Raw genomic sequence first — 19,338 nt, forward strand, 5'->3', positions numbered from 1 at the left:
AACAGCATCCATTGTAATATTTTAGTTTGATCGTAATGGAGGAAGATCTCATAGGGAAGTGTGTTTTGGATCCTTTCACTATTTTTTTATATTGCCAAGAATAAGCACTGCATTGGATCAAAGTTAACCTAATTATCTGAATGTACTTAGACATTCTTAAACAGAGGGTGGGATCATTATACACATCTAATTCTTGTCTGCAGAGAAAACAGTAATACAACAGTTAGAAGACCATGTAAATTATTTTCACCAAGTCACTGAGCCAGTTTGAAAGGACTTTACAGAAATTTCCCCCTCAGGTGTGACTTGTGTCCTGTGTCCACAGTGCTCTGTGTGATGATCAGCTTCTAGCTTCTCTCTCTGGCTTCATCTTTCTCTCAAGCCCTACTTCAAAAGCCCATGATAAAGGCCATTCTCCCAGGCACATTTTCTAGCAGCAACGATTAGCGCTTTTCTCTTATTCTTTCCTTCCCCCATGCAAGTGGGGTGGGAGGAGGTAAGCTCCTTTCTAAAATCATTGCATTCCTTTCAGCTATAGATGGGGATCACCTGCAAGCCATTCTGCACGCCTTCACAGGGCCAGCAAAGGCATTGTGCTCTCCACACCCTTAAACACAATGGTCATGCTTTGAGAAAGTGAGTAGAAAGTAAGAATTCGAGTTTTCCTAGCTTTTATTCTAATTCTGGAGCATTCTGCTTTGCTGCTGTCCATGTGGTAGAACAGGGGTCTTGGTCTGACAAGTATCCTTCCCTTTGTGGCAAGGAGACCCAGGGTGGCATGAAGACAGACAGAAATGGACCAGGGCTGACTTGTTCCTTCATTAATTCAATGACCATGAAAAGTAAACTTTCTTGACACAGTTTTGTGGTTCACTGCCTTTATACCCCCTGTCCTGTCTGATCACAGAACAACTTTTAACTCTACCTCAATAATTAGTCAGCCCCAGACAGCTGAAATTTAAGTCCCCCTGAGGGGTGGTGAAAATGTGTTAAAGGGCTACGACTAAAGCCATTAGCCTATACCATATTTTTAGAAGCCTCTTCTACGGTGAATGAGAATCAACCATAATGTGGGCAAACTAATGAATATTTAATTCTTAATTCGTATTCTGGTCAGGCCAACTAAATAGCCCAGCCTACCAAGAAAAATGAGTCATTTACTCTTTCTAGTAATAGTTGAATTCCTAGACATATCATCAGACACGTGTTTGTGTGTGTGTGTGTGTGTGTGTGTGTGTGTGTGTGTGTGTACATGTGGAGGTCAGAGGACAACCTTGAATGTCAACCCCTGCCTTTCATTTTGTTTTGAGTCAGAGCCTGTCATTGTTTACCACCATGTTGGTCAGCCTGTGAGTTAGTTCTCCCGTTCTCCCCTCTGCTTTCTTTCTGACTGGGACAGTTGGGGTGATACTTGCTCACATTACACAGTGTGAGGCTTAACGTGGGTTCTGGGAATCTAAACTCAGGTCCTCAGCCAGCTCCCTAGTCCCAATACATAAGACTTGACATTTTCCCCTAAGAATCTATTGGTCTTGAGCAAAATACCAGTCACCGTATTAAAGATCCTGAAAATTAGACTGGCGATGAAGACAGAATCCATGTTTTACCTTTGGGATGAGCATCTGACATTCCACATGCCCCATAGGTGAAGACTAGCTTCGATGAAATCCACTCATGCTTTGAATATTCTATGACAATGCCAATAAACTTCCAAATTGCTCACACAGCCAACTTTGGGGAGAAGTTAAGTTATCCATCCCCATGGAGTTCTCCCCTCCTCCATTCTTGTTTCTGTAAAGCTCATCTCCTGGTCTTCCTCCTAAGCCAGCGCTAGCAGCCCAGGGCTCTCTGGAAGTCCATCCTTTATCTGGTTCTATTTCTCTCTGCTCCAGACTTACTGTTTTTCACTCAGCATTGCTGTCTTACATCCCTTGACACACATTCCAGATTTTTGCAACTCTCTTGGTGCACACTGCTCATCTTAAACACTAATGGTAATTCAAGTTCTAGGTGGAAGTTTACGAGGCACTACTGTTCCTCTGTCTTCAAGAGTCACCTGAGTCCATTCTTGGTTGATCATGTGTATTCATAGGCTTTGCTTCTAGCACATGGAAAGAACACTCTTCATATTGGAGTGCCAACACTTAGGTTCATTAGGACCAAAGTGTCTTCCTTTGTTCTGCATGTTTTCATTCTGTTCTTCTGTAAAGCTAATAAAGATTAAGATAATTTGATAATTAAAAAAAAAAGAGTCACCTGGAAATGATGCTCTTCACCTAAATCAGATGACTCATAAGAAGAAGGTGGCTGCCACTTTCTTTTCCATCGGTGGCTGCCTCTGCCCAGGAGTATGTGTGCAGAAAATTGAATTGAAGTTAGTAAACCTGGTATTTACCCTGACCCAAAATTATTTACTTGGAGCTCATGTTGATGCCCCTTTTCTGTCATTCCTTATAAACACAATTCTCTGAACTTATTTATGCTTTCCCTCTTTTCAGCTACAAGAGCCTTTCTCCACTGCACTCAGCCCACGCATGTCATGATCAGTTGTGAGGTGTCACAAGAAATTTGTTATCAGTAATAGTGCCTTTCTCTGCGGCTTGCAAAGTATTTGCTTTTCTTTTTCTATGAAGAGAGCTTTCTTGGCTGTAACCACCACCTCTGTCTTGTTAGTGCTGGAATAACGGTGAGGGCACTGTGGGGAGTATGGGTCACATGCGAATGCCATCCACCCTGGAGGCTAAGGGGGAAGAAACATCGACACACCGTGTTGCAGCATTGGATTCGCTAATCACATAGGACAGATAATTATCAGTTACTCCAATGGACTCCTATTCAATTAAACTATGTACCTGGAGAAGTGAGGCCAGCTAATTCACAAGAAGGAATAGGGCATAGTAGTGACTTTAAGACCTAACAACACACCAGGTCATAAGGGGCAGCAGTTGCTCCCCTATGGCTGATTACTGCCGGAGGACAAATGAAAGTCTGGGTTATATTTCCAGTTCTTCCAAAGGGGCTAGAAGTGCATATTTAACCATGGAATGTCTCCATTTGTAAACACAAGGATGAGGGTAAAGCAGGGAATCTAATTCACAATTTGTTGACCTTTGTTTAGACCTAATGATCTACCAGCCAGCCTGTTCTACAGGATGCAGTTTGCAATCTCTCAATTAAAGAAAATATTAAGTAGCAAGACTCACCCGGACTCCACTGGGCACTCAACCATAAGTAAGACCTGGTACCTGACTGCAAGGGACTAATAAGGGAGAAAAAGCAAGGCACCAAGCTTGGGTAAGGTTAGGCAAAATGTGGTAAGCTGCTTTAGAGGACACAAAGACCATTTAGCAGGGAGGCAGCTGAACAGAGTTGAAAGCTCGTACCTTATCCCAATGTTTCTTGGCAACTTAGGCCCCTGAAAAGTCTGGCGTTGGATCAAGCCCTTGCCAACAGAGAAACATTCTCTAACACCCCCTCTTTTGGAGACAGTGAGCCTGTGGCAGACTGCCAATGTGGGCCAACACTGGTCAATCAGGTGACTGTGATGGCCCAGCTCCACACTCCAAAGGGTGCAAGTAGATTACATGTTTACACTCAATAGGGTCAAGACATTTCCTCTATAATAGTCATAACCTGAAGCCGGCAAACCAGCAATAGTTTTAATTCCCAGAACACAAAGGGCAGTTGCCAAATTTTCGCAGCTCCTTACCAACCTGAGTATGCATCTTCAGGTGTGCTCTTAGTGTGTGTGTGTGATAAAATGTAGACTGTGTTGAAAATGATTTTTCTTTAGTCTTCTTACCTGCTCTGTGGATGGAGATCATGAGCCCTTGGGATGTGGAGCTATTTAAAAATAAATGTGGGATATGTAACTATAGCAAGCGATTATATCAATTCAAAATGGACTTTGCCCTAAGAAAAATATAAAGCCAAGCTTTGGGGTTTTATTTCATTTACCAGAACCCAAGTGAATTGAGCATGATTGAAGTGCCTGTGTTTGGCTGGGCTCCTCTATGTAATGCTGGCTTGTTGGACTGGTTTGAGTGGACCCAGCTGTAAAACTAAGAAGCCCCTCTGGACATAATCTCTTCCCAGATGCTGAAAATACCTTCTCTTTGAGAAGCTGGAGGAATAATTCTGCTCCAACAATAGGACATTCTTTCTTCATGAAGGTTTTATTTTTACAGGGAATCGGAATGGAGCAAGAGGTTATTCTCCGCCACAAGGCAATGCCCAAAGCAGGGACAAAGTCCTAACCTAGTTAGGAGTCTGGGAATTTGATCCAACACCCCTAAGAGAAGATTGTTCTGTGTTTCTTGTTAGACACAGCACCCTTGTCCCCGTGGAACAGGTGATCACATGTACACGAGTCATGTGCAGGGGCAAGAATTACTGAGATGCTTGGAACCTGATTTTGTTTTCATTTCTAAGGGCATCTCACTCAGTGCTGAAATATTTCACCAAGCCATATTACAACAGCATGGATTATGCTGTGGGAGGTATATACATTCTCTTCCTACACATTGCTTTGTGGATTCTTGTGTAGCCATAAGCTCTGGTGGGAAAAATTACCTTGTCTTTATTTTTCTCTGAGGGTGTACTCAGTAGATCTCCCACACAACCTTGTTAAACGACATCTCCCTGTTTTAGTTTAGTTTGCCACTTAGTCTGAAAGTCTTGCTTCTTCATTCAATTTTAACAACTGTGAGAGTTCAGATTGAAACAAAACAAAACGAAAAGCATTACCTCTCTGTCTGATGTTGACTTTCAAATTGGCTAGAGGGCTCCTGGGATTAAATAGCAAATGTGTGCTATCTTTCTATAAGGATAATTTTTCCTTTCTTTTTAATAGAAAATTTCTAACTTAGACATAGAAGCCAACAGAATTTGTTGAAGATCAGAACATCTCATGTGGTTATTCCAATGGAAAATGAAAAAGAAACATAAATCTTGAGTAGCACCCCACTCCCTAGGCAGGAACTAGGAACTTACCAAGTTCGGGGTGGTAACCCAGCTCACTGGGGAGTGTAAAGTAATTAAACAAGTGTTGCAAAACTTGACATGGAATAAATTAAAGCTGGCACTGGGGATGTATGTTGGCTTCCTTGGGAAGAAGGTGGAAAATGCATTGAGATGATACACAAGAAAGTGCTCATGGGCTAGGCTATATATAGCTCAGTAACGGTGCTCTCCCAGTGCACAAGGCGTGGGTTTCATTGCACTACCACCAAGCAAAAGAAAGAAAGAAGGAAGGAAGGGAAGGGAAGGGAAGGGAAGGGAAGGGAAGGGAAGGGAAGGGAAGGGAAGGGAAGGGGAGGGGAGGGGAGGGGAGGGGAGGGGGGAGGAAGGAAAGGAAGTGAAGGAAAAGGAAGGGTGGGGAGGGGAAGGAAAGGAAAACAAGAGGAAAGGAAGGAAAAGAAAGTAGGGAGGGAGGAAAGAAAGAAGTGAAGGAGAGAGAAAAGAAAGAAAGAAAAAAAGATTTCAACTTGATTATGGACCTCTTTACAGCATTCACTATTTTCTGTCTGTCATTTGAACTTACTCAAGCAATAAGGAAACACTGTGATAGGTTATTATGCTGAAGTTGTGAAGGAAGTATGTACCTAGCTAAAGAAAGCTTGTCATTATTTTTCTTAATTACTTCAGAAATGTCATCATCTCTGATACCATCCACTCTTTTGTAACTATGAGGAGAAAATTGAGTAACTACGCATTTCCAGAGAACTGCTTTAAAAACTTTGCAGTGAATTCTTTCGGATGACTGTGAAACAATTCAATGATATGGGTAAGCCTGCAGGATGATAGGAGACCCATTACGTGTAATCAGGAAAAAATATTGTGGTGTATACAGGCAAACTGTTTCACATCGTTCAGTTAGTTTAGGTTAAGAAATGTTTTCTCTCAGGAAATGCCTTTAAACCAGGGCTACATTTTATTTAATGATGTGGAAAAATTCCACAAAATATCCTTATGAGAAATGTATTTAATTTTCTCTTTTTTAAGCCAGTCAGCAAGTAAAGTGAGCTGCATATTGCTCGCATTACTAACACCGCCTGGCAGCGCAGATTGAAATATGCCTGGTCATGCACATTCAGAGGTAATGCTAGTTGGGAGCACTTCGTATGGTTGCTTTGCACTTTGCAGAAACTGATTGACTTCAGCTGCTGAAATTTCTGCCTAGATATTGACAGATGTTGAACCCTGAGTAAACTCCTCTTGCCTTTTTCTGTCCCTATGCACAAAGACATAAACAGAAGTGCATCTTGCCATCACTAAGCAAGATTCTCGCCTTCTTTCTGCTTTAATGATCACATTGAAGAAAACATCCGTGCCCTGATCTAAAAGAGCCCTCATCAGCCTTTGCTGTCATCAGGGTAGGCGGGGGAATGAAATGGCTCAGGAAATGAGACTGAGCTGTGTGTATGCACCTTCCTTCCCTCCCACTCTGGCTACTAGCTTAACTCAATTTATCTTTTTCAGGGTTTAATCATAAACAGGTCACAGTCTGTCCTTCCCTGGGTCATTCAGTTTCTTTTCTGCCCTTTGGTGGAGGTGGGCTTGCTCCACTCTGCTCTATAAACACTGCAAGGCAATAATGACATTCTCAAAATATGTGGGATTCAGTTATGAAAACCACTGGCTTGACAGTGATAAAACAGTGTTCTAAATTATCTTTCTCCTCTATATTTACAATTTGCAAACTGTAATTTTTACTCCAGGTAAAAAGTAAACTGTAAAGATAGGCTGGTTTTTGATAGAAGCAAGTGTGATTGAAAATTCTTGGTGCAAATGAAACGTATCTGATTTATTTAAGATTCCCTCTTTCATTTGACCTTCACTCTTGCTTCAAGCTCAAGGCAACTTGCTTGAGAACTACAAAGGGAATGTGTGTTTTTCAGAAGTCAGATATGCAAAGGAAGAGTTTTATGGGCTGGGCTCTTCAGGCATTTCGGTTTTATTAAAGCTGTCATAGGATGTTTTTTTATAGCATCAACGTCTACAAATTTTAAATATGTATACTGAGTCTGAAGTTCGTATATTATCAGCAAATTAATAGAAAATATCTGAATTAACTAAGGCATGGGCACAATAAAATGGTAGTTCTTGACTCTGTGAAAGGCATGAATTATGTTACTGTACCTCAAAAGGTTAGTTGTTGGAAGTTGTCAATGTACTAAGCTCTTAAGGACCATGTGACCTGTCCCCTAAGAGTGACACACACTGGTTACATTGGAAGAGCTTCTGTCCTCTAGACTAACACTGGGCCATGGATTATTTCAGAGCACATGGCTGGACAGACAGCAGTGAGCTGAAGCCAAGGGTCTGCCCAGTGAAAACCAAAAGGAACTGGTGTTCTGACACAGAATACCATCTCTGACTTGGAGACCATGCTCTGCAGAACACACAGCAGAGGCTGTACCGCACACAGCTTCTAGTGCCAGAGAAAACATGATGGCCTTTTTGACCAAAGACTAGAAGCTTCTACTAAAGAAAATCTCTCAGTGGTCAAATTTTTGGTCCGTCTTAAGAGCAGTCTTCTTTCATTAGTAACCAATACATGATAATCCTAATTTGCCTGTTGGAGTGGGTTCCAGGTAGTGATACTGGGCAAGGGAAATAAATACCATTTTCATAGGTCATCAACTAATGTCCTAGCTTTTTTTTTTTTTTGATAACTTGAGATTACTTATGAGAGATTAATATAATTATTTTTATATGTAGAGAAATAGTATAATTAATGGCTATAAATATATATCCCTAGGATTTCCTACTATATTCTTTGACATAACAACCTCTACTTTTGCTCTACAGAGAGCACATAATCATTTTTTAGCTAATTTTTCTAGTCATTAATTTTATATAGTATCCCTTTTTTTTCCTGAGCACAACAGGTTAAAATATGAAGTTTCTCAGATTTCACTGAGAGTTTGCATAGCTCAATAAAGCCTTTAATAATTTCTCTCCATTGCAGAATAAAATAATGCTAGCTGTTCAATTTCAAAACCATTTATTGGGCCATTCATCTTACATTCTGTGTTTGGAGTCCTGGGCCAGAGTGGGTGTCTTAACTCTTATTATGCTTGGCTATTTTAAATCTTTTTGAGTAAAATCACCACAATTAATTATACTCCTTAAGACAAATATTTTAGTAAATATTTTAATATTGGCTTTAATAATGTTTTGTTTCTACTATACTTCCCAGTTACGGACATATTATTTATAGGAAATGTTGATTAAAAAATACAAATCAGTTTTAGAAAGTAATATTAGATTAGTTATTTTCTACCCAGTTTGTTGTCCTTTCCCAGAAACAATTTAAATAGAACATTGATTCTATTTTTTTAACCTCAGGATATATCAAGATTGTAACTGCATATTGATTCAATTAGTATTTGAAGCAAGTGTTTGAGAATTCAAAACTTTCAGTTTTTTTAATTTCTTGTGCTGAGAATAGCACAACTTTCTAATTTCCCCAAACAATTCCTCTGGACTCATAGATGATAGGACAAGGTTCTCAAGTCTTTATTCAAGGAAAGTCTCCCAGTGGAACATGATGCTTAGGTTAAAAAACGAAGCATCGAGTCTGTATTTTATGTCCTGACCCATGCTATGACCATTCATATGTGAGGCCTCATGGGGCCTCACAATGAATACCATCTGGCTTTGGAGATTTGAAATACTTACGTGTCTTAAGTGCTACGTAATGACTTCCTGGAAGATTTTATTTCCCATCAATGTTGCATGAAAAATGATTATAGGAGAAACTTTTGTTTTACTTCAAGTTTCTTTTATTGAAACTGTATCTTTTAAATTTCTGACTTTATATCATATCCTCTGTGAAATTTATTTTTTAGGAACATAGTCCAACTTGTGAGCTATAATATGAAATTTTCATAAAAGTTCCACAAAACCCATATTTTGCATACCTTTTTGTTGATTTACCTCATTCCATCTAAACTCAATACATGCATTTAATAATTTGATGTCAATAATTGTTATATCTAGGTCAATTTTTATTTCCCATATTACATCTTATTTTAAGGATTTGTTTTCTTCCTACCATTGACAGTTGCTATTTCTTGCTCTTATGCTTTATTTTCCAAAAGTGTGTGACCTGTGATGTCTTTCACTCACATGGATATTGAACCTCAAGGCTGATTCTAGGATGCTAGGGTGTGTGTGTCTTCTATGTGCTAAATTTATTCACTCGGATGCTGCTACTACTGCTTATTATATGAAGAATTAGAGACTTGTAGACTCTGTGTACAATTTACTTTTTAATGGCTGTGATAAAATATTTAAATGAAGCAACATAAAGGATGCAGGATTCATGGTTTTAGAGGGTTTCAGTCTATCATGATGGAGAAGGCATGGTGGCTAGAGTGGCTTGATTTGTGGGAGCAGGAGATATCAGCTCACATCCCGACAGGTAGGGACCAAAGAGCTGGACTTGAAAGGAATGTGCCTGCTGGACTATGGCCACCAGCTGGGCACCATGCCCCTCAAATTGCACAACCTCCTCAAGGAGTGTCACCAGCTGGGAACCAAGTATTTGAACACATGAATCTATAGGGGACGTTTCATGTTCTATATTGAGAAGCCTTCCCTAACATTCATCTGGCTTAGTATTATTTTTTTCGCCTCTTTTGTATTTTATTTCCAACAGCACACCTAAATTGTGAACTCCTAGAAGGCAGGGAGTGTGGCTAAATATGTCCATATTTATATATATATATATTGCAGGGCCTGACACATATGCAGCACCTTCTAAGTATTAAGTAAAAGAATGAATGTAGGGCTGGAGAGATGGCTTGGCGGTTAGGATCTTGTGCTGCTGGACAAGTCACTTGACTTTGTTATTACTGAATTGGCTTTATAAGATCTTAGCTTATCTCCAAATCATAATGACATTCTTTTGTGTTTTTCTTTAAAAGTCTATTGCTTTCAGATTTTATGTTTAGGATTATTATGAATCTCAATTGATCTATGTGCATGATATAAAGGTCAAGGCTAACTCTTCTTTTATATATGGATCTCAAATTCAGTGATATTTACTTTTTTACTTATTGTGTTCCTTCTTCTACTGGACTGCTCTTGCACATTTGTCACAAATAAAATGGCCACATACGCTTGGGTCTGTAACTGTGCTCTCTCTCTCTCTCTCTCTCTCTCTCTCTCTCTCTCTCTCTCTCTTCTGTTCTGTTGTTCTGTTAATCATCAGTCTGTACTGTCACAGGTACTATGGCTTCATAGAATACTGAAGTCACAGTGTAAGTCCTCAAATTTTGATTTTCTTTTCTTTTTTAAATTATTTATTTATTTTATGTGTGTGAGAGAGGCAGAGTGAGCGAGAAAATGGGCATGCCAGGGCCTCTAGCCCCTGCAAATGAACACCAGACACATGTGCCATCATTGCATCTGGATTTATGTGGGTACTTGAACTGGGGTCCTTTGACTTTGCAGGCAGGCGCCTTAAGTGCTGAGACATCTCTCTAGCATCCCCCCCCCTTGTTTTTCTTTGTGAAAGACCATGTTGCACATTCAAGTTTTCTTAATTTCTGCTTGTTAACTTAAATAAAAACAGTAGAGATAAAAATATCCCATCCTACCTCTACTGTTTCTGTTAATAGGAAGAGCGAGACACTGCTCTCTTTAAACATATAAAGATTTAGATTATTTCTTTTTGACAAAAATATACAATTCCATTTTAATTTTATGATGCATATTTTTCTACAAAGCTAAACTGAAATAATGTAATGAAGCCAGGTGTGGTGGCACACGCCTTTAATCCCAGCACTCAGGAGGTAGAGGTAGGAAGATCGCCATGAGTTTGAGGCCACCCTGAGACTGCATAGTGAATTCCAGGTCATCCTGAGAAAAACCAAAAAAAAAAAAAAAAAAAATACTTCACTATAATAAGAAAACTTTCTTATTTCATCATAATTATTTCCTCTGAGGAGCTGTCTTTAACAAAAAGAATAAAATAGATATAGATGGTCCAACACAGAGGAAGTGGTAGTGCCAGACTCATCCTCCATCCTCCTTACTCTGAGGCTGTTATTCTAAGTATCTTCTTTAAAAGAATGTTTTTCTTTAAACTTTTTTTTTTAATTTTTATTTATTTATTTATTTGAGAGCGACAGACACAGAGAGAAAGACAGATAGAGGGAGAGAGAGAATGGGTGCGCCAGGGCTTCCAGTCTCTGCAAACGAACTCCAGACACGTGCGCCCCCTTGTGCATCTGGCTAACGTGGGACCTGGGGAACAGAGCCTCGAACCGGGGTCCTTAGGCTTCACAGGCAAGCGCTTAACCGCTAAGCCATCTCTCCAGCCCTGTTTTTCTTTTTTAAAACATGATTTATCTATTTTAAGAAAGATGAGAGAGAGAGAGAGAGAGAGAGAGTGCTCCAGGGCCTCCAGCTGCTACAAATGAAATCCAGACACATGCGCTACCTTGTGCATCTGGCTTACGTGGGTCCTGGGGAGTTAAACCTGGGTCCTTAGGCTTTGCAGGCAAGTGCCTTAACTGCTAAGCCATCACTCCAAACCAAGAATGTTTTTCTGAATCAAATACAATAGTACTTTCCTTGTCCATTCCTGGATCATTTAAAACCTTGATCATGACTGGTGCTGTTTCTTTAGCAAAGTATCAAGCACACTCTGAAATTGTCTTCATATATTCTTCAACATTCTACAATTGTGTGCTTCTGAAGACATCTGGAAAATAAAAGTGGTTCCGTTGGTTTTTCTATCACATGGGATTTTATAGCCAAAGTAATTTAACCTTCTCCCTTTCTCTTCACAGTAGTAAACTATTTTTGTAGTGTCTAAGGAATCTTTTATACATCATGCATGTCTTATTCAAGTCCTAAGCTGTCTTTATGTATAACTCAAACTAAAGATTGTCATGCTCCACTGATTTCTATCATCTCAACATGTTGTTGAAATTCCAATTATGATGACTCTGACTCAGCCAAAGAAATTCAACCCTACTGGTTGGATTTTTAAATTTTCCTATTAGCATAGAGCAAGTTACCAATATATTTTTCATTAAGCTATGTATAACGCTTTGTATTTAACTCTTTTGTTTCACTAGGAATGGAACATGCTTCATTATTCTTGCTCCTGGGAACCTACACTTTCCTTAACACACACACACACACACACACACACACAGAGGACACATACACTACACACTAATACTCTGCATGAATACCTTCAGCATTCTCTGCTTTTTCAGTGACTATCAAATGAGGAATTGAAACCTTCCTAGGTGTCTGTATTGATGCACAAGAACTGCTGCCAGAGTCAGAAAGATGATGATGTAAATATAATAGCTGAAGGCTTCACACCCCGAGAGCCTGGAGGAGATGACTTTCGATGAAGGTAAATTGTAGAAGAAAGCATCAGCAATCCAGAGGAAAATCACATTGTGCTCTCACCACTGGCTGCAAACACACTCTCCACCACAGGTTCATCAGATGTGAGAAATAGGGCAGAGTTCAAACTGGGCATTAGTTGTTATAAATAGTATTTTGATAATGTGAAATCATATGCAAGGATTTTCTTCCCTGATGGCTATTGATTTTATTAAATAGATACAATAGCAGTGAGCTTTATGGTTTTGTTGAAATCATAATGAAAAAAAAGTTAATACAATTCTTGGTTTAATTTTATAAAGATCACATAATAATGGTGACAGGTGGAGCCACGTGGGGGTGGAGGCAAATTGGTCTTCTGTCCCAGACGTCAAAGACATGCTGCAGACATCAGGGAAATGTCTCGTGGTTGGGAAAGGTAAGGGAACTCAGCAGGCTGGTCTTTGATACCTAGGGCTTTCATTTTTAATTAAAGAACACAACTCTGGTGAAAAGTCATCACTTCATCTTACTTTCTATCGGGCTTGGATGATTGCCGTGTGAAGGAGATAATGATTGAGAAAATGCCGAACATGGCACCTAGAAGGTGTTTGATATTGAACAAAATAATAGAAGCTGGCATTTACTACATATCAACCCATTCACTACTCACAACATTTCTGTGAAGAAAGTCCAAGTATTCTTCCCAACAACACATGTGAGAAAACTGAGGCTCAGAGAAGGTTAGTGACCTGCCCAGGGTCACACAGTAAGGGAGTGGTGATCCTAGAGAAGCAGTCAGATTGCTTGGTTTCAGGCACTGTTCATCTCCCCACAGTGCCATGCTCTGAAATCTTCCTTTCTTGTATGGGTGTAGATTAGATTCCTCACTCATATTCTAAAAGAACTTTCTCAGATGCTATGGATAGATCAACTTTTCCACATGACTGACCCCATTGGAACAGATGGAAACATGGAGCAAGCTTATTTTTAACACCCTTTTCTTCCAGCACACATTATTCCAGATAGGATACGCCCCTGAGACCCAGTATAGATGGGTCTCTCTGCCTTTTTGCTGTCAACATCTTATCCTACTCCATAATTGTATTTAGAGCCTAGAACGTTTTTGATTTTTCTTCCTGATGTCTCTTTGGGATCTCTCGCAACAGCCCCAAAGCATCTGTCCTTCTTTGAGTGGGAACATGAAACAGCTGTTCACTGTCACTCATACAATGGGTTTTTTTAGACACTCGGAACCCAGTTGCCAACATTTTCTGTCCCTGTTTTGTCTAAGTCAGATAATTCTAGCTCCAGATCTTTCTTCCTCCTCTTCCTTCCTCTCCCTCCTCCTTGTTCTTCACACATAAATTTCTCTCATGAAAGGTCTATTTCCAAAATTGCTGATCATTTTAGTTCCTGTCCTCCTGACCCTTTCAACACCTGGATATCCAGTGTGTCATGAAGACACTGCCGTATAGCATTGAAATTATGGCATCTGGGAAAAATTTTAAGCATGTGCATAGGAATATTTTCTGTTGTTCTACAAATTACAGGCAAAACATTAAAGAAAATTATGGCTGTCCCAGTGCTCATATGGTCTTTTGTCTAAAGACAAGAGGTGGAGTAGATATATTTTCTACTCTATACATTTTCCATGTGCTGGAAAGATATAGTTATTTTGGAAAGATGCCTTACTAAATCTAACAATTATTCACATTTGTGAATTTGAATATGCAACATACCATTTACCAAAATCTATAGAAATTCAGAAAAAAGAGAAATCATATCCTTTATGATAATCAAGCAGAGCTTTACAGAAGAGGTAGCATGTATTGGATCCCCAAGGATAAGTAGTATGACCAAGAAGATAGAAGGAAGAAAGTTTTATTCATTTATTTTAAAAGCAAATCACAGCTTTTTTCTTTTTTTTTTTTAAAGTTTATTATTATTATTAACAAGGTGTTTTGTATGGATATATCATGTGTTGGTACCCTCTTTCCCCCTGTTCCTGCCCCCATTCTGTTGGGACAATTCTCAGTAGGGTTGCAGATATTTCCCATGGGGTTGTAGTTTCTGCATTGTGGGAGCAGTAGTCAGTTATTTTGGGTGGGTGTGGGGAGGGAATGTCTCTAGGCATGATGTCGACCTGTGGCTCTGACAATCTTTCTGCTTTCTCTTCCACAAAATTCCCTTAGCTGTGATGGGTGAGTTTTAAGTCTACTTCAGTGATGAGCTCTTAGGAGCCTCTGGATCTCTACTTTGGTAGGTGCTGTATCCTTAGGGTCCGTCTCCTATACCCTAGCACTGATTATCAGGAGCAGCATGGAAGCAGCGCTCTTGCTCATCTCCCCATTCCTCTGTGGATTCAGCTGTGGCTTGGCTGAAGTGCGAGGGGCAGTTTATCTACTCTGGTCTTACTACCATCTGAAAAAGAACAGATTTTTCCTATGAAGAGTGATGTCATCATAGTTTAAATGGTGTAAAGTATTGATTCAGAGAGAACCTGATGTAGGTAACCTCTCTTTTAGGCAAAGATTAGTGAGAGTTTGACCCTGGAGAACATAATCTTTGTCTCCATAGGATTCTGATCTGGTTCCCAATTCCAGATATGGGTTCCTTTACACTGAGCAGATCTCTTAGCCAATCAGAAAGCTATTGGTTACCCACTGATGCTGTGTGCCACTATTGCACTGGTGTGTATATCATGTCAGGGTGTTTGCTTCTGAGTAGCTTAGACCTCTGGTTGCTTAGACTGTCAACATAGATGTTTAAATCTTTTACTTATTACAGAGAGAGAAGGAGAGAGGGAGGGAAGAGAGAAGGAGGAAGAGAGAGAAAACATATGGCTTCACCATGGCCTCCAGCCACTGCAAACTCTAGATGCATGCACCACCGTGTGCATCTGGCCTTCATGGGTTCTGGGGAATAGAATGTGAGTCTTTAGGTTTCACAGGCAAGCACCTTAACCACTAAGCCCTCTCTCTAGCCCAAGAGAAGTTTCAAATGGGGGAAAAGAAACATATTATCAAAGGCTTCCAGAAATGAAAGCATCTTAGAGAAAATATGTTCTATGTGACTAATGTGTTAAAAAAATTAGAAGTGAAGCTAGAAATGAATACTGGGGCTAGATCGTTGAAGATGTGTAAGCAAAAGTTGAATTTTCTTGGGCACATAATTCTGTTCATACTGTATACAGTGGATGGGGAGGTTAGCAGCTGAGAGATCGGTTTTAACATGGATGCAGTTGTGATCACTGCGACTTAGGTATATTGAGGACTTAACATGTATCCAATGGAGAATGAGAAATATAAAATTTAACATGAAAACTTATTCCAAGATGATGAAAATTAAGAAAGAGTTCTTGGATTTGATGACTATGAGGTCATAAACCACTCTGAATAGGAAGTTATAGGGAGAATAGAAGAAAGTGAGCAGAAATGCATAATAGAAGTGAACACAAAGAAAGGAGCTTGCTGCCTAACTGAGGGCCAAGAGATGACTTTTGCCCGTAGGGAACAAGTTGTATCTTGGGACTTGCTGGTTGGCTCAGCTCAGTGAGAGAACATAGCCCAAGAGGTGTCTTGTCCAGAATCCCAGGGCCCGGCCAGAGCTCCAACTGAGTAGCTGGAGAATATGCCACTGTTTGGATTAGTGACACCTTAGCCTGTATTAGAATTACTTGGAGAATTTTCTAACACATAGATTTCAGGACAATGCCTTTTAGACTTATTCTTTAAGCCTGAAGTAGGGTTTAAAACTGAATTTTTGTTGTTGTTTCTTTTTAGTTTTTCGGGGTAGGGTCTCACTCTGGTCCGGGCTGACCTGGAATTCACTATGTAGTCTCAGGGTGGCCTTGAACTCATGACTATCCTCCTACCTCTGCCTCCTAAGTGCTGTGATTAAGGACATGTGCCACCATGCCCAGCTTGTTTTTTCTTTAATGCATGTGTGTATATGTGCATATGTACGCATGGAGGCCAGAGGATCATCTTAGGTGGCATTCTCAGGAACACCATGTACTTCCTTTGAGACAGGGTCCCTAAGGTTGGCCTAGAGCTCACCAATTAGGTTAGAGTGGCTGGCCAGAAGCCCTAGGGATCTGCCTGTCTTCACCTCCACAGTAAAAACTGTATTTCAGTCTGGGTGTGGTGGCGCATGCCTTTAATCTCAGCACGCAGGAGGCAGATGTAGAAGGATCGCCATAAATTCGAGGCTACCCTGAGACTACATAGTGAATTCCAGGTCAGCCTAAGCTATAGTGAAACCCTACCTTGAAAAAAAAATGTGTATTATGGGCTGGAAAGATGGTTTAGTGGTTGAGGTGCTTGCCAGCAAAGCCAAAGGATCCAGGTTTGATTCCCCAGTACCCATGTAAGCTAAGGTGGCACATGGGTCTGGAGTTCATTCACAGTGGCTAGAGGCCCTGGCATGCCCATTCTCTCTTGCCCTCAAATAAATAAATAAAAAATAAACAAATAAAATATTTAAAAATGTGATTTCTAACAAGCCTCTGGATGAGAATTATTTTGTAGCTTTTTTTAAAAAATATGCCAAATCACTCATTTTACTTTTTTTTAATTCATTTTTTATTTATTTGAGAGCAACAATCAGAGAGAGAGAGAGAGAGAGAGAGAGAGAGAGAGAGAATGGGTGTGCCAGGGCTTCCAGCCACTGCAAACGAACTCCAGACATGTGTGCCCCCTTGTGCATCTAGCTAATGTGGGTCCTGGAGAGTCGAGCCTTGAACCGGGGTCCTTAGGTTTCACAGGCAAGCGCTTAACCTCTAAGCCATTTCTCCAGCCCAATTTTGTAGCTTTTAGACTACACATTAACAAGAACTGGTTTAGATGTCACTGGTGGGACATCCAAGAGGAGCATACAAGAATGACTTATAACGTACTTTGCACATCCAAAATAACAGAATGCATCAATGGGTCTGCCCACCTCTTTTCCTCCTCATCTCTTCTCCCTAAATTTTAATCCCAAAGCAACTGGAAAGAGCAGCTGCTGAGAAAAGGGGAAGAGCTATGGAATGATAAGCGCTTGACCATACACTGTCCTCAGCTCCAGGACTCTCAGGTCAGCTCTGAGAGGAGGACATAAATTCTAAGTTGGACATGCATTTGGAATTTTGAGTAACCTGGACTGGAGTGATAGAGTCAACAGATTTCAATGCCAAAAGTCATATCCCTGTTTCCCATACTAGAAAAGCTGGTAGTCTTTTTTTTTCTTCTTCTTAATTTGATATGTAAATGATAAAAAGAACTGAAAGGGATGTATAAAATAATGAGGTTGTTTAAACCCAGGCTCTTTAATGAGTTAATCATATATGTCCCTAAAGTGGTATTTTTCAAGGCCCAAAGAAGTACCACTAGGAAAATAGGGCACTGGAAACCTCACCAGAGAAGTACTCCTATATTTAGCCTGGAGAAGATTTGAAAACATAATGATAGACTTAAATCACTAAGGACCTTCCTGTCAACAAAGGATTAGCCTTCTGGGTGGCTATAGACCCCACAATTAGCTTAGGTTAATGGAAGTCAGGGGAGGAGTTTGCTAGGGCTCAGTAAGTATAAGAAGACAGAACAATAAAGCAGTGGCATCTGGTGATGGTCACTTGCCTGGGCTGATGAGTAAAGGTTGACAATGAGTGTGGGGAGTAGAACTGAGTAACATCTAAGACCACATCAAGTTACAGCGCATTTTGCAGCCTGGAGGCAGTTATGCTGAAAGCGGGGGTTCCCCAAGTCAGGGCCAACAGGGCCTGCCTGGCTTCCTGTCCTTGTATTCCCTTTATATATGTCAACTAACACTGCCAACCCCACGCTGCACTGCAACCCGCCCTGGGATCCATGACTCCTCCTAACATACCCTGGGGACCATGATTTTACTCCTGGTTATTTGCAAATTGGTAAATTGGCCTTTTGAATCAGACTTTTCTCTCTTGTTTGATTTTGGGTGTGTTGTGCCCGGGATTCAATCGAGGGCCTTGTTCCCGCTAGGCGAGTGCTCTACCCCTGAGCCACAGTGCCGGTTCCTCTCTTTGCGGCTTCCAGCCCGCCCTTCAGCAATGTTGAAATCCTTGATTGGGTCTGGTGGCGTTATAAGACAAGGAAGAAACATAAAGAGTTCACATTTTGGAAACTAAAAAGATAATGAGCACAAACAACGTAGATGTGAAAAGGCAAGAAGAGTAATACATATTAGTTGTCCTCAACGCTAAAATGCAGAAGTTAGTTGGGGTTCACTTGTACCATCAGACTAGAACTGTGACCAACTGTGACAATCAAAATCTTGAGCAGACAGAAAACCCTTGTGTCTCTAAGCATGGACATTGACATATAGTAATCAAGAGTCAAGAAATTCTTAATCATCTACCTAAAATAGCTTCCAAATGTCCTCAGGGGTGCAGAAAAATATTAGCAGGGTCAGGTGGCCAAAGGATAGTGATTGTGACAGCTGCAACCCTTCACATTTACTTCGTGAGACAATTGGCTTTTAGACAATGTCTCTCCAATTTGTTTTCAACTTTTGCAGCCAGAGTGCTCTTTTCAAAACACAAATCTGATCATGTCACCAACCTGCTTAAAACCTTTGAATAGCTTCCCACTGTTCCTGGAATAAAGACCAAATCTTTAATGAGGAGCTGCTCTGGCTTGGCCCCCGCGGCGGCTGACGGAGGGGGTGGGGCCCACTTGCAGGCTCTTCTCTGGCTGTGGAATGCTCTCCCCCACACAGGCTGTGTTGGGTAGCTTTTTACTCAACTTTGTTTTTAGATCTAAATCAAATAGCTCATTCCCAGGGATGCCTTCCTGTCTACATCTCACCCACCTGGAGTTCTTTGTTATTGCTTTTTATAGATCTCCATTCTTTTCCGTAAGGTACTTACCTCGGTTTGTGATTACACATTCATGGGTACCTTATTCTTTTACTCTTCTTCCCAGCCCAGTCAGCTCCCAGCCCATGAAAGTAAGATCT

Source organism: Jaculus jaculus, chromosome 13, assembly GCF_020740685.1.
Source record: "Jaculus jaculus isolate mJacJac1 chromosome 13, mJacJac1.mat.Y.cur, whole genome shotgun sequence".
Taxonomy (NCBI): Eukaryota; Metazoa; Chordata; class Mammalia; order Rodentia; family Dipodidae; genus Jaculus; species Jaculus jaculus.